The following is a 14,834-nucleotide window of genomic DNA, read 5'->3' as shown; positions in this document are numbered from 1 at the left end:
TTTGTGTAGCAATATCTCTACTTGTAAGGCACGTAGCAGAAAAATAAAGATACTTTTATTATGCAAGTCTCAAGCTATCGATCAAGCCTACTTAGAACTTGATCAGTATAGCCATTATTGAGATTCGATAATTTCAGATGCTCGAACCTCGACGACTCGCATAAAGTCAGTTGACTTGACACCCGAGACACTACCGTGTCTCCTGATCATAAAAGTTTTTATCGCGCAGAGCTAGAATAACACTTTTGTAATATTTTAATGTGTAATAAGATGCATCCAACTGCATACGTAAAATCTAAGCATATACAGGGTAATTCGAAACAACTTTTTATCCTCAAAATGTCGTTCCTGACTTCATTCTCAGACGATTTTTTCTTTTTCAAAATTTTGTCCGAAGCTTAGTTTTTGAACTATTAAAATAAATAGTTATCGTATCACGGATCAGATACGAAAAGTAGGCAGGGGCGGCGCAACTCATCACCAATGGGCGCTTACGCGGGATACTTATTGTGATCAAACGATTAACCGATTAATTACAAGTATACCCATACGCATTAACATGTTTTTGAGGAAAAAAATCGTCACAAAATTAAGGTAGGAATACAAAATTTTCAGGACAAAATTATTTTATTAGCGTACATTCTCTCTCTCTCTCTCTCTCTCTCTCTCTCTCTCTCTCTCTCTCTCATGCACACACACTCTCTCACTTAATCGAATCATCCTTAAGTCATTACAAGATAATAGTAAATATGTAGATGAGAGAGAAAGAGAGAGAGAGAGAAAAAGAGATCATATTAATGTGTATGCGTATACTATTACTTGCAGTTAATCCTATTACTCCAGTTAATCGGTTAATCGTTTGATCACAATAAGCACCTCGCGTAAGCGCTCACGATGGTGAATTGCATCCTGTCTACCTTTCATCTTTGATCCGTGATACGACAATTATTTATTTTAGTTCCAAAGTTTAAAATTTTAGTTTCAAAAGTTTAAAATTTTAGTTCAAAATAGTTCAAAAATTAAACTTCGAACAAAATTTTAGAAAAAAAAAGTCGTCTGAGAATGAAGTCAGGAATATGACATTTTAAGGATAAAAAGTTGTTTCGAATCATCCCGTATACATATCATTGGATAAGCAGAAGTTGGATAAAAATCTGTTTTGTATAAAATAAATGCCTGATCTGAATAAATATTCAGCATATATCATTGTAGCAATATTATTTTTCGGACGCGTTTAATATAATTTTAACATGTAGCAATAATTTATTTTTTTTATTGTAAATCAATAAATATTTATGATTTTAAAATGCAATAAAGTTATTTTATTAATGTAATAAATTCTTTTTCAGCTTAAATATGTATCTCTTTTTAAAAAAAAATGTTTTTTCCAATAATGCCAAAAACGGAATGGAAATCAGTAAGAAGATTTTTGTATTAAATTTAATAAATACTTTTTCGATTCTTTTGTTTTCTTTAAATTAATTTTTATAAGGAAATGGCGCATAATGATCAAGAAGATTTAGTAGGTAGAAAAAAGTGAACTGTACAAAAACATATTTATGAAAATTTATAATAGAGAAGGAGTTTTTATTTTCGATCTTTGTCTAATCACTATCTTTGTCTAACCACTTTATTTAGAAAATAAATTGTTTACATAATCGTTTATATAAATCAATATTTAAAGCATTTCTCAATGTTTCAAAAAACTTTATAAAAAACTTTAAAATAGTTGATAATATAGAAGTAATCATAATGTAGAAGTAATCAATCCGTATAGAGATGAAAATAACAAATACTTTTGAATTCAAAGTAAAAAAACTAAAAATTAAAAAAACTAAATTTTTAATGTAAAAAAACTATTTTTTATCAAAGTATTGTAACAGAGCAAAAAGATGCTCCGTTACTAGCGCGCACTAATGCGGCCCGCGCCATCCGAGGCCGCCCGAACACTCCCGACCGCGACCGACCGACACACGCGCGCCGACGAGCTGTCACGCATCGACGACGTGACAGCTATTGTTACATTAACAAATGCTAACAAATTAAACGGTGACACGTGGCGCGGATACGGGTATAAATACCCGACAAATTTTAAGACGAACACCAGTCCTATCCGCTCCTCCGACCTGTCCGTCACAGACAACCGTTCCGACCAGAACAGCGAGAGAAGATTCTCTCAGCGAATACCGAGCGTTCTCCGTATTCCTGTTCTATCCTTTCTCGAGAATTCGGAGTGTTCTCAGCTTTCTCGCTCCGCAACGAATACCGAGCGTTCTCGATATTCTTGCATCTCCCTTCTGAGGAAAAATCGGAGTGTTCTCAGATTTTTCCTCCTCCCGACCCGAGAGTTCTCAGTATTGTCGCTCCATCTCATCTCGAAAGTCGGAGCGTTCTCGAACTTTCCCGCAACATCCGCCCCACGTGTCACGGCTAGCGTCAACGGTTGCCTAGCAACGCACACGCGCGGACCCGGTTGCCTGGCAACGCGCATACCGATACGACTCCCGGCGTCCATATCCGTAATCGAATCGCGTTACATCGCAAAGCGACCGACAAACAAAACGGCAAAGAACGACTGCGCAAAACGAGAATTTATTGTAATTAGATTTAAAGCCCGGCGACCGCAGCACATCACACGAACCCGACGAGCGATAACCGAGCGCACGTCCCCGCGTCCGTGCCCAGAGAAAAGATCCGAGCGCGCAGGGACGTACCGTTACAGTATTAAAAAAAGATGTAGAATTTATTTTTCTTGAGATTTATCGCTAAAACATTTAATGTTTATATTATTTTGATATTATATATTTAATATTTATGCGGTATTTATAAATCAAAACAAAAGTACTTAAAAAAAAAAATTTTTTAAATGATGACGCCAAATTCAAGCGCCTTTTGTTACTTTTGGTTTATGTAAAAATATTGTATTAAAATTTTAATCTTATTAAATAAAAAAAATTTTACGATATTGAATTGAAATTATATAAAAAGTCTATTTTACTTTTAATGATACAAAAGATGTAAAATCAAAACTGACGCCAATTTCTTATAATGTAAAAAACATCACTATAGTGAAATAAACCAACGTTTAATATTATTAAATAAAAAAATAATTTGCATAATTTCTTAAGATCAAACGTATAAAAACTTGGCGCGCCCGAGTTGCATTAAAACTAACAATAAATAAACAATGTGATAGACTAGAATAACAATTTCTTAAATTAAAATTATATTAAATTAAAATATAATATAATATAATTTTAAGTTAATATAACAGTAAATATGTATGTATATATTTTAATGCCAGCGATGTTTTTTATTTTCAGATAATGCTACGAAATCAGACAACTTTTTTATTGAATCGTTACGTAAAGGATGAAAATAATATTTATTAATTTGATAACTTTTATGTATTGTATTTTAAACAATACAGTAAAGTGAAGTCGTCAAAGGTTAGGCATCAGGTCGCGCCGGCCTGAGGAACGCGCGCCGGCTCTGACCGCTACGTATTACGTAAGGAACATAAGGAACGCGCGCTCATTCGTTAATCTGATCCACTCTAAAAACTGCTCGTCAAACGCAATTTTGCTAAAGGAAAAAGTTGATTCGTTTAGCATAAAGAATTATGTAGTGTACTCCAAATGTGGGAATTTTTGGACACCCTGTATATATAATACGCGCGCGTGTGGTGTGTGTATGTGTGTGTGTGTGTGTGTGTGTGTGTGTACAAATATATTGCTATAATTAAAATTCAAATATGCCATTATTGTTTATATATCCTTTATATATAATTTTCATGTAAAACGTATATCTTCGTAGAAAGAAAATTGATAAATGTAATATTTGTAAAATAATTATTGGTGCACATATAAATCAAGAGTCACAGTGTATATCTTTAAAAAAATTTTATAATTTATTTATGCCGTATAGAATATCATTATAAAATTACCTTTTTTTTAAAAAAAGGTAAAAAAAGGATGTCAAGTATAGTGGATATTCAATTCAAACATGGAGCTACATTTTAGTCAAATTATATATTTCAATCAGTATAAAAGATTTGATAAACTACTGTTTTAAAAAAATAAAACTCAAGTAATAGTTCTTTAATTTAAAAATAATAAAAATCAAATTATATGTATATCTTTCTATCCATTAAAAACTTCTTTTTCTAACCCAAGTGATAGTAATTATTTAGCTTTAAAATATTATTATATCATAAAATTGCTTTACTCAACTTACATTTTTATCACAAAGAATTATAAAGTAACAGTATAAAATAAATGATAAACTTTTATTTAAATAAACAAAAATTTTTTATGTAATATAGTTGTATATAGTTTTTATTATTTTTAAATTAAAGAAACTATTACTTGAGTTTTATTTTTTAAAACAGTGGTTTATCAAATCTTTTATACGATTGAAATATATAATTTGACTAAAATGGACTTGTAGCTCCATGTTTGTAAGACTATAACTTGGCGCCAATTATTGATATCAAATCTTTTATATAAATTTTACACAATCATTTGAGTTGGCAATATCCACTATACTTGACACCCTTTTTTTACCTTTTTTTAAAAAAAAGGTAATTTTATAGTGATATCAGACATTTTGAAGTATTATATTATATTACCGGCGGCAATCGATAAAATAGATAGCAATTTTTTTTATTCAATTGTTTATTTTTTTTTCTTATAATCTCCTATCTTATTATGTTATCCTAATAACTTTTACGATTTTCGAAGGTATCGAGAGACACGTGAAGATAACATGATGAGGTAGGAGGTCACAAAAAGTGGTACAACTTAAATTTGGCGCCATGCAGATAATAAAATATTATTATATTACCAGCGGCAATCGATAAAATAGATAGCAATTTTTTTTTCAATTTTTTTTCTTATAATCTCCTATCTTATTATGTTATCCTAATAACTTTTATGATTTTCGAAGGTATCGAGAGACACGTATCCCAACTCTCTTCCGCTGGGTCGATAAGATTAATAGTGACATCTCGTGATAGACGTTGCAGCCATACAAAGGCGACGATGATGACATTTTTTTAAAGTAAAAATTTCAAATCGGACTTTGCATAGCAATATCTCTGCTTGTAGGGCACATAGCAGAAAAATAAAAATACTTTTATTATGCAAATCGGACTCAAGCTATCGATCAAGCCTACTTAGAACTTGATCGGTTTAGCCGATTATTAAGATTTAATAATTTCAGATGCTCGAACCTCGTCGACTCGCGTAAAGTCACACGGCAATGTTCTCGATTGATCTTGACTTGACATTCGAGACACTACCGTGTTTCCTGATATTAATTTTTCTATTAATAAAATTAAAAATTATTTTTTTTAAATAAAAAAATAAAAAAAGTAGTAGAAACCTTATTTTTCAAGTTTTTTGATAATAGTAATGTTTTAATCTAAATATTTATGAAGCAGCAAAATTCATTTGATTTTTACTTTCCATTTGTCGGCAGATCATATCAATAGGTTTTGTTCAGTTTATATCGACAGTCCATCGCCAAAGCAGATTTTACTTTATTTCTTCTGACAATCTAGCGTCAGTTATGTCAATAGAATCTGCTTAGTTTTTATCAACAATCTGCTCATGTCAATCAGTTCATGTTGACAAGCTGTCAGCAGAATAAACCTACAGATACAGATAATAGCAGATTACTAATATTTTATTTACTAGAAATTCAAAAACAAATAGAAAATTAATAAAAAAAAGATACAGCTTAAAAATATGGTACTCATTATTGCATTTAAAAAGGCTAAGTAGAAAACTTGTTATTAATTGTTACCACTTTCTCCTATTATATTTCTCGTTTTGTTCATTTTGTGGAGATAGTTCGAAGTAAACTCGAAAAGCGTATATTTTAATTGCTTATGTATCTTTTATATGTATATAATACGTAGCTGTCATCATAAGTAAAAAAATTACAAAATATTTTGCTTTATATTTTCTTCAAAATATTTTGTGATGGGATTAAATGTTGAAGATGTATGATTATATTTTTTATATCATACGACAGTTTATGATATAATGTAATTAGATGAATATATGCACATAATTGCGACATAAATTGATAGAGTTGATGTAAATTTTATATTTAATTGAAAAATATACATATTGTTACGTCCGTGTTCTGGACGAAAGATAATATCTCTCGTCAGGAGGAGGAGAACTCGGGTGGACGCACGGAACCTCTCCTTTTCTCGCGGAACGACGTGATGCCGATCCGCGAGTCGAACGCGCGTTAAGGGGGGCAGCGTCGGCGACGTTATTACCCTTGCCTGCGCCCGCGCTATCGGCGGTCCGTTTTAGGTCAGAGAACCGAATCTCTTTGACCAAGGATGGACCTAGTGCGATCCTCAGGGAGCCGGGAACGGCGCGGGGTCAAGTTTAGGAGAGAAAAAAAAAGTTTACTACCGAATTTTGATCAATTAATTTAATAATAAAAAAATAAAAATGAGTTACAATTTTCTGTTCGTGTACATAAAATAAAGGTTGAGGTATTGGTAACAAAGAGATGTCTTATACATAAAAAATAATAAAAAAATAATCGCGGGCAAGGAAAGTCTGGACTTATATTCCCAATTGTTCTAATTGGGGCAAAAAGTTGGTGATCGCGAACATGTCTATGGGATCGGGTTGCAGGTGTGGAGGAGGATTAGGATGCGCGGTGCGGAATGCCTTGATTGGGACGAGGTAGGGAAGAGGATCACGGGAAATATACATAGGGACGGTATCGGTTATTTCGTGTCTGGAGATTTGGTCCCAGAATTGTTTGTCGGGTTTAAATTTTCTTGGGATGAAGAAGGTGCCAGGAGGTGGATGGGCGGGAGAGCGAGGAAATTGACGGACGAGGTGAAAAAACTTCTCCACGTCGAAATTTTCCGGAGTACACTGGTTCTCGAATTCGGCCGCGGAGCGGAGGGCGGAGGCGTATTGATGCAGCGCGATGTTGGCTAGTCCCAGCTCTACTTCTATTAAGCGCTCCGCGAGTTCTTCGGCGTGGCAGGTTTCGCGACGAATCCGCTTATTTGCTTTCTCGCGACGGTGTCGCAATGCCCGTTTCGTTCGTCCGTTCCGAATGGCATTTGTTTGGTTCACTATATAAATGAGAGTCAGATAAGAGAGAAATTGAGGAATCGAAATAAGGCAGCTTCACCGAATCAATCGGCGGCTTGCCCGGTTTGGAATGTTGTGGAATCGGGGGAGGCAGCTTCACCGAGTTAATCGGCGGCTTGCCCGGTTAGAAGGTTGTGGAAATGAATATTGTGAAATCAGGGAAGGCAGCTTCACCGAGTTAATCGGCGGCTTGCCAATTTGGAATGTTGGGGTGTTTTTAAGATAAATAAGTAGATAGAAATAAGTAAATAAGAGGTCACGAACCAAACTGCCAGTTACCGCGGGGAAAAAATGATAAGCTTGGACTTACTTTTGTTGTAGCGGCCGGTGGCGATGGTCGGGGAATGCAATAGTCCAGGCTGGATCGTTGAATTGCTCGAAAATAGTAAAGTCGCGCACAGATTCTAACTGTAATAATTTCGACCACGAATGTCGCGATGAAGCAGGAAGAAGAGAGCGATCCGTTCCGAGTCGCGGTTTTTAAAGGGTTCCGGAGGGGTGGGAATGTCTGAGGGCGTGATGGATTTCCGTGTTGGCTTGTCAAATGATAGTTTAGGAAAATTGTGAATATAGAGGAAGGAGGGGAGCGGTGTTCTGTGAATTGTGATCCGTGTTTCCATTTCCAGATTTCCCAGCGAATGATAGAATTAGTTTTTAGATAGATAGAATTATTAATAAAAATTCTCCCGCTAGTTCACACTCTTAATCGCTCATTGGTGTGCCAGCCAACGGCCACTAATCAGTTCTTCTTGACTGGTGCTTTTTGTGTTTCCCCACCAATGTGGGGAGTGTCATCTCCGAACGATCCAACGCGTTTCCTATCCGTTAGGGATTTGCTTTCGTAAATATTAATTTTTATTGGTGAGTCATAAACCTGTTGGCGCCGACGAGCCGGTTTACTAAGTGTTTTTTTTTTATAATGAGACATATCTCGGGAGAAAGATTGTTTATTTAGAGTTTTTTTTTTGATTGATCGGGTTATTTTTTGTTTGATCGTTCGAAGTGCTCCGTTTATGGATTAGCAGCCGTTAAATTTTTCTTCCCGAAAGAGAAGAATTCGTGAAGTCCCCCGGACGTAACAATATATTAAAGGAGTTTCTCAAATAAATTTTGCTGATTCAATAAATGTTTCATGAACTTCATATAAAAGGTGAAATAACATATTCGTTCAATGTACTTGTACGTCAAGCCAGCACTCCCACATCTTTTTGTTAAACAATGAGCAATAAATTCGAAAGTGATATATTTGCGAGCAATTAATTCTAGAAATATTTTTGGCACAAATAAGAGCAGCAATTAATTCGTTCAATATACTTTACTCTTGTACTTAAAGTAACAGCATCATATATTTTTGTTAAACAACGAGCAATAAATTCGAAAGTGATATATCTTTCGAGCAAAAAAATTTAATGTATTTATTTTTTTAATGTTCAATTTTTTATTTTCTGAAGTAATCCCGGGAAACCAGCACTCCCATTTTTAAATTTAATTTCCTGCAAATTGGTAGGAGCAATAAATTCGGGACTATAGCAATAAATTATCACTAAATTAAGGCCATGGATCCAAATTTTTTTTTAATGGTGAGAGTGCCAGCTTCATAGATGTAGAGATATTACAGTGTCAGCAGCAGAAAAAACTTTAGAAAAGGTATCGATATTAATAAGGAAAACAGCAGGCTAGTCGAACAATACACTGATGTTTACAAAAATCTATAATAGAACAATACAGCCGTGTAAGGATACTTTTACAATATAGTATTGGCTAAATTAATTAGATAAGTAAGTTTACTTTTTTTTTGTATATTAAAGAAAATATATATAATTATACAAATATAATAATAAAAATATCTATTTAATTTCTGCACAAAAAATTAAAAGCTCAAGAGTTTGAGAAGCTTTGAACATTTATTTGTAATCATCGAGACAAGTAATATATTTGAGCGATAAAACGAGTTTGCTGAGGGCGAGCGAAGTGATATACCCAAGATGATAAGTAATTATTTCTTTCTTTTTTTTTCGAAGATGATATACCCAAGTAATTATTTCTTTCTTTTTTTTTTCTTTTTCTGCTCCGATCCATAGCTATAAGATAATATCCATAGATATAAGAGTCTCGACAGATTCTGAAACGATATGAAACCGGAAGTATTGCATCAAGGGGAGATAAAAATACAGGAACTTTCTTTCTTTCTAAATTTTTACTCGTTATGAAATTAAGCATTACTACTTGTAAGATAATACTACTTGTTATCATCTTCGAACGAGACGTTTCGTAAAATTACGATTAAACTTCGCTCATCGTCAGCGAGTTCGTTTGATTGCTCAATTATTCTACTGTGTATGATGTCAATCGTACCAAAACGAATAGACTAGACGACTTTGAAAGATAAATAATATTAATTAAAGTGTTATTTAAAACTTAAAATCAATAATGTCAATAATAAACAATAAAATCAATAATAAATATGATAAATGTGATAAAATGATAAATATAATAAAAATAGTTGATAATGTTGATCAATATTAATTTTAACGCAATCATACATTCTTTAAAAAAATAATTAAAAAATGATTTTTTAATAAACCTTTTAATAAACCTTTTATGACGTTTTTAATTTTTTTTATTAAAATTATATGTTACAAATTTTTATTAAAATTATGTATTACAAATATCAATATATATTTTTTATTAATTCTACATTTTTCTAGTTTTGTAAAATTGAATAAAAAAAGGGAGTACATTGTTAAGCAAAATTTAGTTTAAAACAATTTATAATTTAAACAATACATCTTCATCTTTGTATATCACAATAAATAATTTATCGTGGATTGATAATTATTTTCGCTTATAGTTGTTGTTCTCGTACGAACTCATATTGTTATATTATGTTATATTTCAGTTTATTTATTCCTGAATCACATATATTTTGTCTTGCCTAAAATTTTTTTCTTTTTTCTTTCTTAATTTAATAGAAATAAACTTTTCTATTTATGGCTATTTTACTATTATTTTTAAATATATTAGTTCCAAATTTTGCACTCATGTTTGTGCAATCATATTTATATTAATTTCATGTTTGCTCTTATGCAAAAAACTTGTATCTCTAACTACATCTTCTATTATTTTTATAATGAACAAATCATGGAAAACTTGAAATAAGTCTCCATTTTATAATATTTGCAATCGGCGAATATATTTAAGACAGGGGCAATCACCACACTTATTACGTGTAAACATTTGTATAAACATTATGATGATATAACATTGTGATGATATAAATTTTAATTTTGTCAATTGATATAAAATAAAAAAAATATAACTGATATGAAATATGTTCTTTAGCGTTATATTTGCAAGAAAAAAAGTATTTATTATTATTTATTGACTAAGTGTATTTATTTATTACTAAGTGTATTATTTATATTTATTATTTATTTATTATCTATTTTATACTATTGCTCTAAAAATATTTTCAAATAAATAGCGTAATTTCTTTGCATTAATAGAATTTTTATAATATTCCATGAACTAGAATAACAAAAGATATGTATCTTCATTTACAATTTAATAGATCAATTACTTCGGATGCTATATATATATTATAGGATGTAATTTCCCGGACGTTTAGATTGACTAATAACAACTTTGATAAAACAAATAAAACACTGCAAATAAAAACTGATGCATACACCAGAAAAACAGGAAGGACAAAAATTGTAGTAATTGATGCAGGAATTTCAGGATTAATGACGGCGAAAACATTAAAATATGTGGAACTCATGAATTATCTTCTCGTACGAAAGTACATTCATATTTTTTAAATTTTCATACTTATTAATATTAAAAAAAAATCTGATTAGTCTTAACCTTTAAAACAATCTAATCATATAAATAAACAGCATAAATATTTATACGAAGAAATAAAAAGATAAATTTGAAGTAAAAATAAAACAAGCTTTTTTTAGATTATCTGTCATTAGTTTACAATTCAAGACGTAATCGGAAAAAGAATTCATTGTGTTCCATGAATAACAGTTGAAGCCGTCATAAATTACAGAGCACAATTCTTGCACGGTGATAAGAGCAGGTTAATGGAATATTGTCACAACAATGTCGAGTATCTAAAGCATGGACGTGAAGGAATTTTCTTACGTGACAATGGAATCATAATAAGCGAAAACTTAATTGACAAACCGTTTCGAACGACGTTTGCGAGCAGGTTTTTTAAAAGAGCAAGAGACTATCTGTCCCGTCATGAGAAATAGATTTGAGGATTATTTACGTGAATGAGGTGATCCCTTGACAAAGAGAAAGATGAAGGAGAAAATTTTCAATTTGAACGTGCGATTTTTTTCTAGAAGCTACCACTCTTTGGATGTTTTATTAGCGGTCCTATGAGGAAAATTTATATAAATATTATAATAGAATCATATGTTATTATAATAACAGAATTGATGTAGAATTAGACATATACTTTGCTCTTGACAAATTGCTGAAAGAAATATAGCAGAATCTACAAGCAAAACTAAATGACAGACTGGTACAAGAAACAGAGCAGATTTTACTAATATAATCTGTATTATTTCTGATGATTATTATATTCTGATGATAGATTTCTGACAGAAACCGAGCAGATTTTACTAATATAATCAGTTAAATTATTAATAGAAAAGAGACAGAGTCTGTTGTGACACCTGCCGGCAAATAGAAAACCAAGCAGGACCTGCGCAATGCAGTTTGATGTCGGATTAGCCGTACAGAAATCGAACAAGACCTGCATAATATATTTAGACAGAGCACATTCTGCACAATTAATAAATAGAATATAATTGCAAAACTGCGTTCAAATTAGATTGTGTTCGTTACTCGCATGTAATATTTGTTAGATTCTCTACATAATCGAAATTGCTATAATTAAAATTCAAATATGCCATTATTATTTATATATTTTTTATATATACACTTGGTGTAAAACGTCTATCTTCGTGGCAAGAAAATTAATAAATTAATAAATACAGTAAATCTATAAAATAATTATTGATGCATGTATAAATCAAGAGCCATAGTACATATCTTTGAAAAAATTTAATAATTTATTTATACTGTACATAATATAATTAATTTTTTTATTAATAAAACAATTAAAAATTATTTTTTTAAATAAGGAATAAAAGAAATAATAGAAACTTTATTTTTCAAGATTTTTTAGTAATAGTAATGTTAGTTTACATCAACAATTTGCTGTTAGTTTATATCGATATCTGAAAATAAAAATAATAATAAATGAAAATTCTTTCTAAATCTTTTAATTGTTAATTTTAAATATTTAATGTTTATATATTTACTTTAGGCAGAAGTTGAAAATAAATTGTCGAGTCATTATATAAATTAAACGATTGTATACTAATAGAATTTAAAAGATAAGCGCAATATGTGAGCTTGCTGAGAGGGATCCATCCTTTGAATGACAAAAAAACTGATTAACAATGCCTATAATAAAATCAAACATATATAATCATTCAAATGATATTAAACTAAAATATTTAGTATTTAAAATATGAAACTATAATTTATCATTATTATGACAAAAAATATGTAAATGAAACTGAAAAATAAAATTACCAAATAAGACACGTAGTAAATAATAATTTCAAATGGATATATACTAATTAAATAACATTAATTTATATGTACATATGTACTAGGAATTAAACATACCGCCTTGTTTAATAGAACATGCTATTATAACCCATGCAAAACTTATGGCCCAAGATATTCTATGCAAGGCAATAAAAATAGCAGTAGTTACAACGGACGTATGTCGCACCAAATGGCCAAATAATATTAAAATAATGCCAATGATTGGAAGTAACCAACAGAATACTTTAATTTTCTGAAAATTCAAATTATTATTATAACACAGTGAGAAACATATAAGCGTATTATTATTTATGTATACTTTAATGTATTATTAACTTATTTATGAACAATTAATCAATAAACTTGCAATAACAGGAGTTATTCTGTAGCTTTTATAAAATGTAATCCTATTTTAATAATATAAATTAAAATAAATAAATTAAATTTAATAATATAAATTAAAATAATATAAATTAAAATAAATATTAAAACTATAAATACAATAAAATATTTAATAAATATATAAATCTTAAAATAAAAATTATTTAAAATATTAATTTCATTAAAAATTAAATCTAATACTTTATACTTACTAGAAAATTTAATTCATACTTTATCGCTAAAATATAACTTCGAGCTAACCAAATTAAAATAATAATAAACATTATTATATAAAACATTTAAAAATCATATAGATCTAAAATAATAATTATAATAATAAAAATTTATTGACGTTTTAATAAAATTAATCACTATTATACATATTACTAGACCCATATTATACATATTAATAATGTTATTGACTTTACTCTAAAATGCATCACAACTACATAAAAATAAAAAAAAAATATTCAGCTTAATATTGATCCTACTATAATACTTAATAAAACTAAAATACATATTGATATATTTATAATTTTATCTTCATTAAAATTCATATATCTATAATACTTTAATTTTATAAAATATAAAAAATAAATTAAACGAACGGAATACATAACAGTTAAACTTAACGATATTAACATTAACAGTATTAATAAGACATTATTTTTCAAAACATAAATAATTTCTATAAGTAAATCTTTTGAATAAAATCCTGCTATAAAAGGAAATCCGCATAATGGCAATCTTGAAATTAAAAATCTTATTATAGTAAATGGAATAATATTATTTAAATTTCCAATTAAAAACGAATATCCTGACAATTATTTATAGAATGAATAATAATTCCAGCACATATAAATAATATAAACTTAAAAACTGCATGAATTAATAAATGAAAAAAAGCTAATTCATAATGTCTAAATCTTAAAATAATTATTATCAATCCTAATTGTCTTAATGTTGATAAAGCAATAATTTTAAATCATACTCAAAATTAGCTATAATACCTGATATAAATATAGTTATTACTGATAAATAATAATTAATTCCAGATATTATCAATAATTCATTATAACGAATTATTAAATAAACCCCTGCTGTAACTAAAGTAGATAAATGAACTAAGACTGAGACAGGGGTTGGGGCAGCTATTGCTATAGGTAATCAAGAAGAAAATGGAATCTGAGCTCTCTTAGTAATGGCTGCTAAAAACAGTATAAAAATAATAGGATAAAAATAGTATAAAAATAGTAGGACAATTTCTATATTCATAAATTTCATCTACCTCTAACTCTTAATAAAGCAATTCGATTTCTTAATACCGTAGCTAATAAATTAATTTATAATATTAAATTTATAAAACATAAATTATACTTAATCTTTTTTAACATCAACTTATTGTTCATTTTTATTAAAATGTAACCTGTAATTATTCCTATAATATATGGAATTATTCTAACCCATGATGGGAAGTATAAAACATCTAAAACTCTAAATTGCTCATCCCAACTAGAAGAATAAAACCATCATCGTATAACATAATATTTAATTTCTCGATAAGCAGAATACATTTTAATAACTCACGTTGGAATGTATTTATACATATATAATATATAACTATTAAGAATAATAGATCTTATTAAAAATATACCGAATATTGTAGCAGCGGCA

The sequence above is a fragment of the Pogonomyrmex barbatus genome, unplaced genomic scaffold (genome assembly GCF_055798465.1).
Source record: "Pogonomyrmex barbatus isolate J1 unplaced genomic scaffold, ASM5579846v1 scaffold11, whole genome shotgun sequence".
NCBI classification, from domain to species: Eukaryota; Metazoa; Arthropoda; class Insecta; order Hymenoptera; family Formicidae; genus Pogonomyrmex; species Pogonomyrmex barbatus.
The sequence above is the reverse complement of the archived record's forward strand: the minus strand, read 5'-3'. Positions refer to the sequence as shown.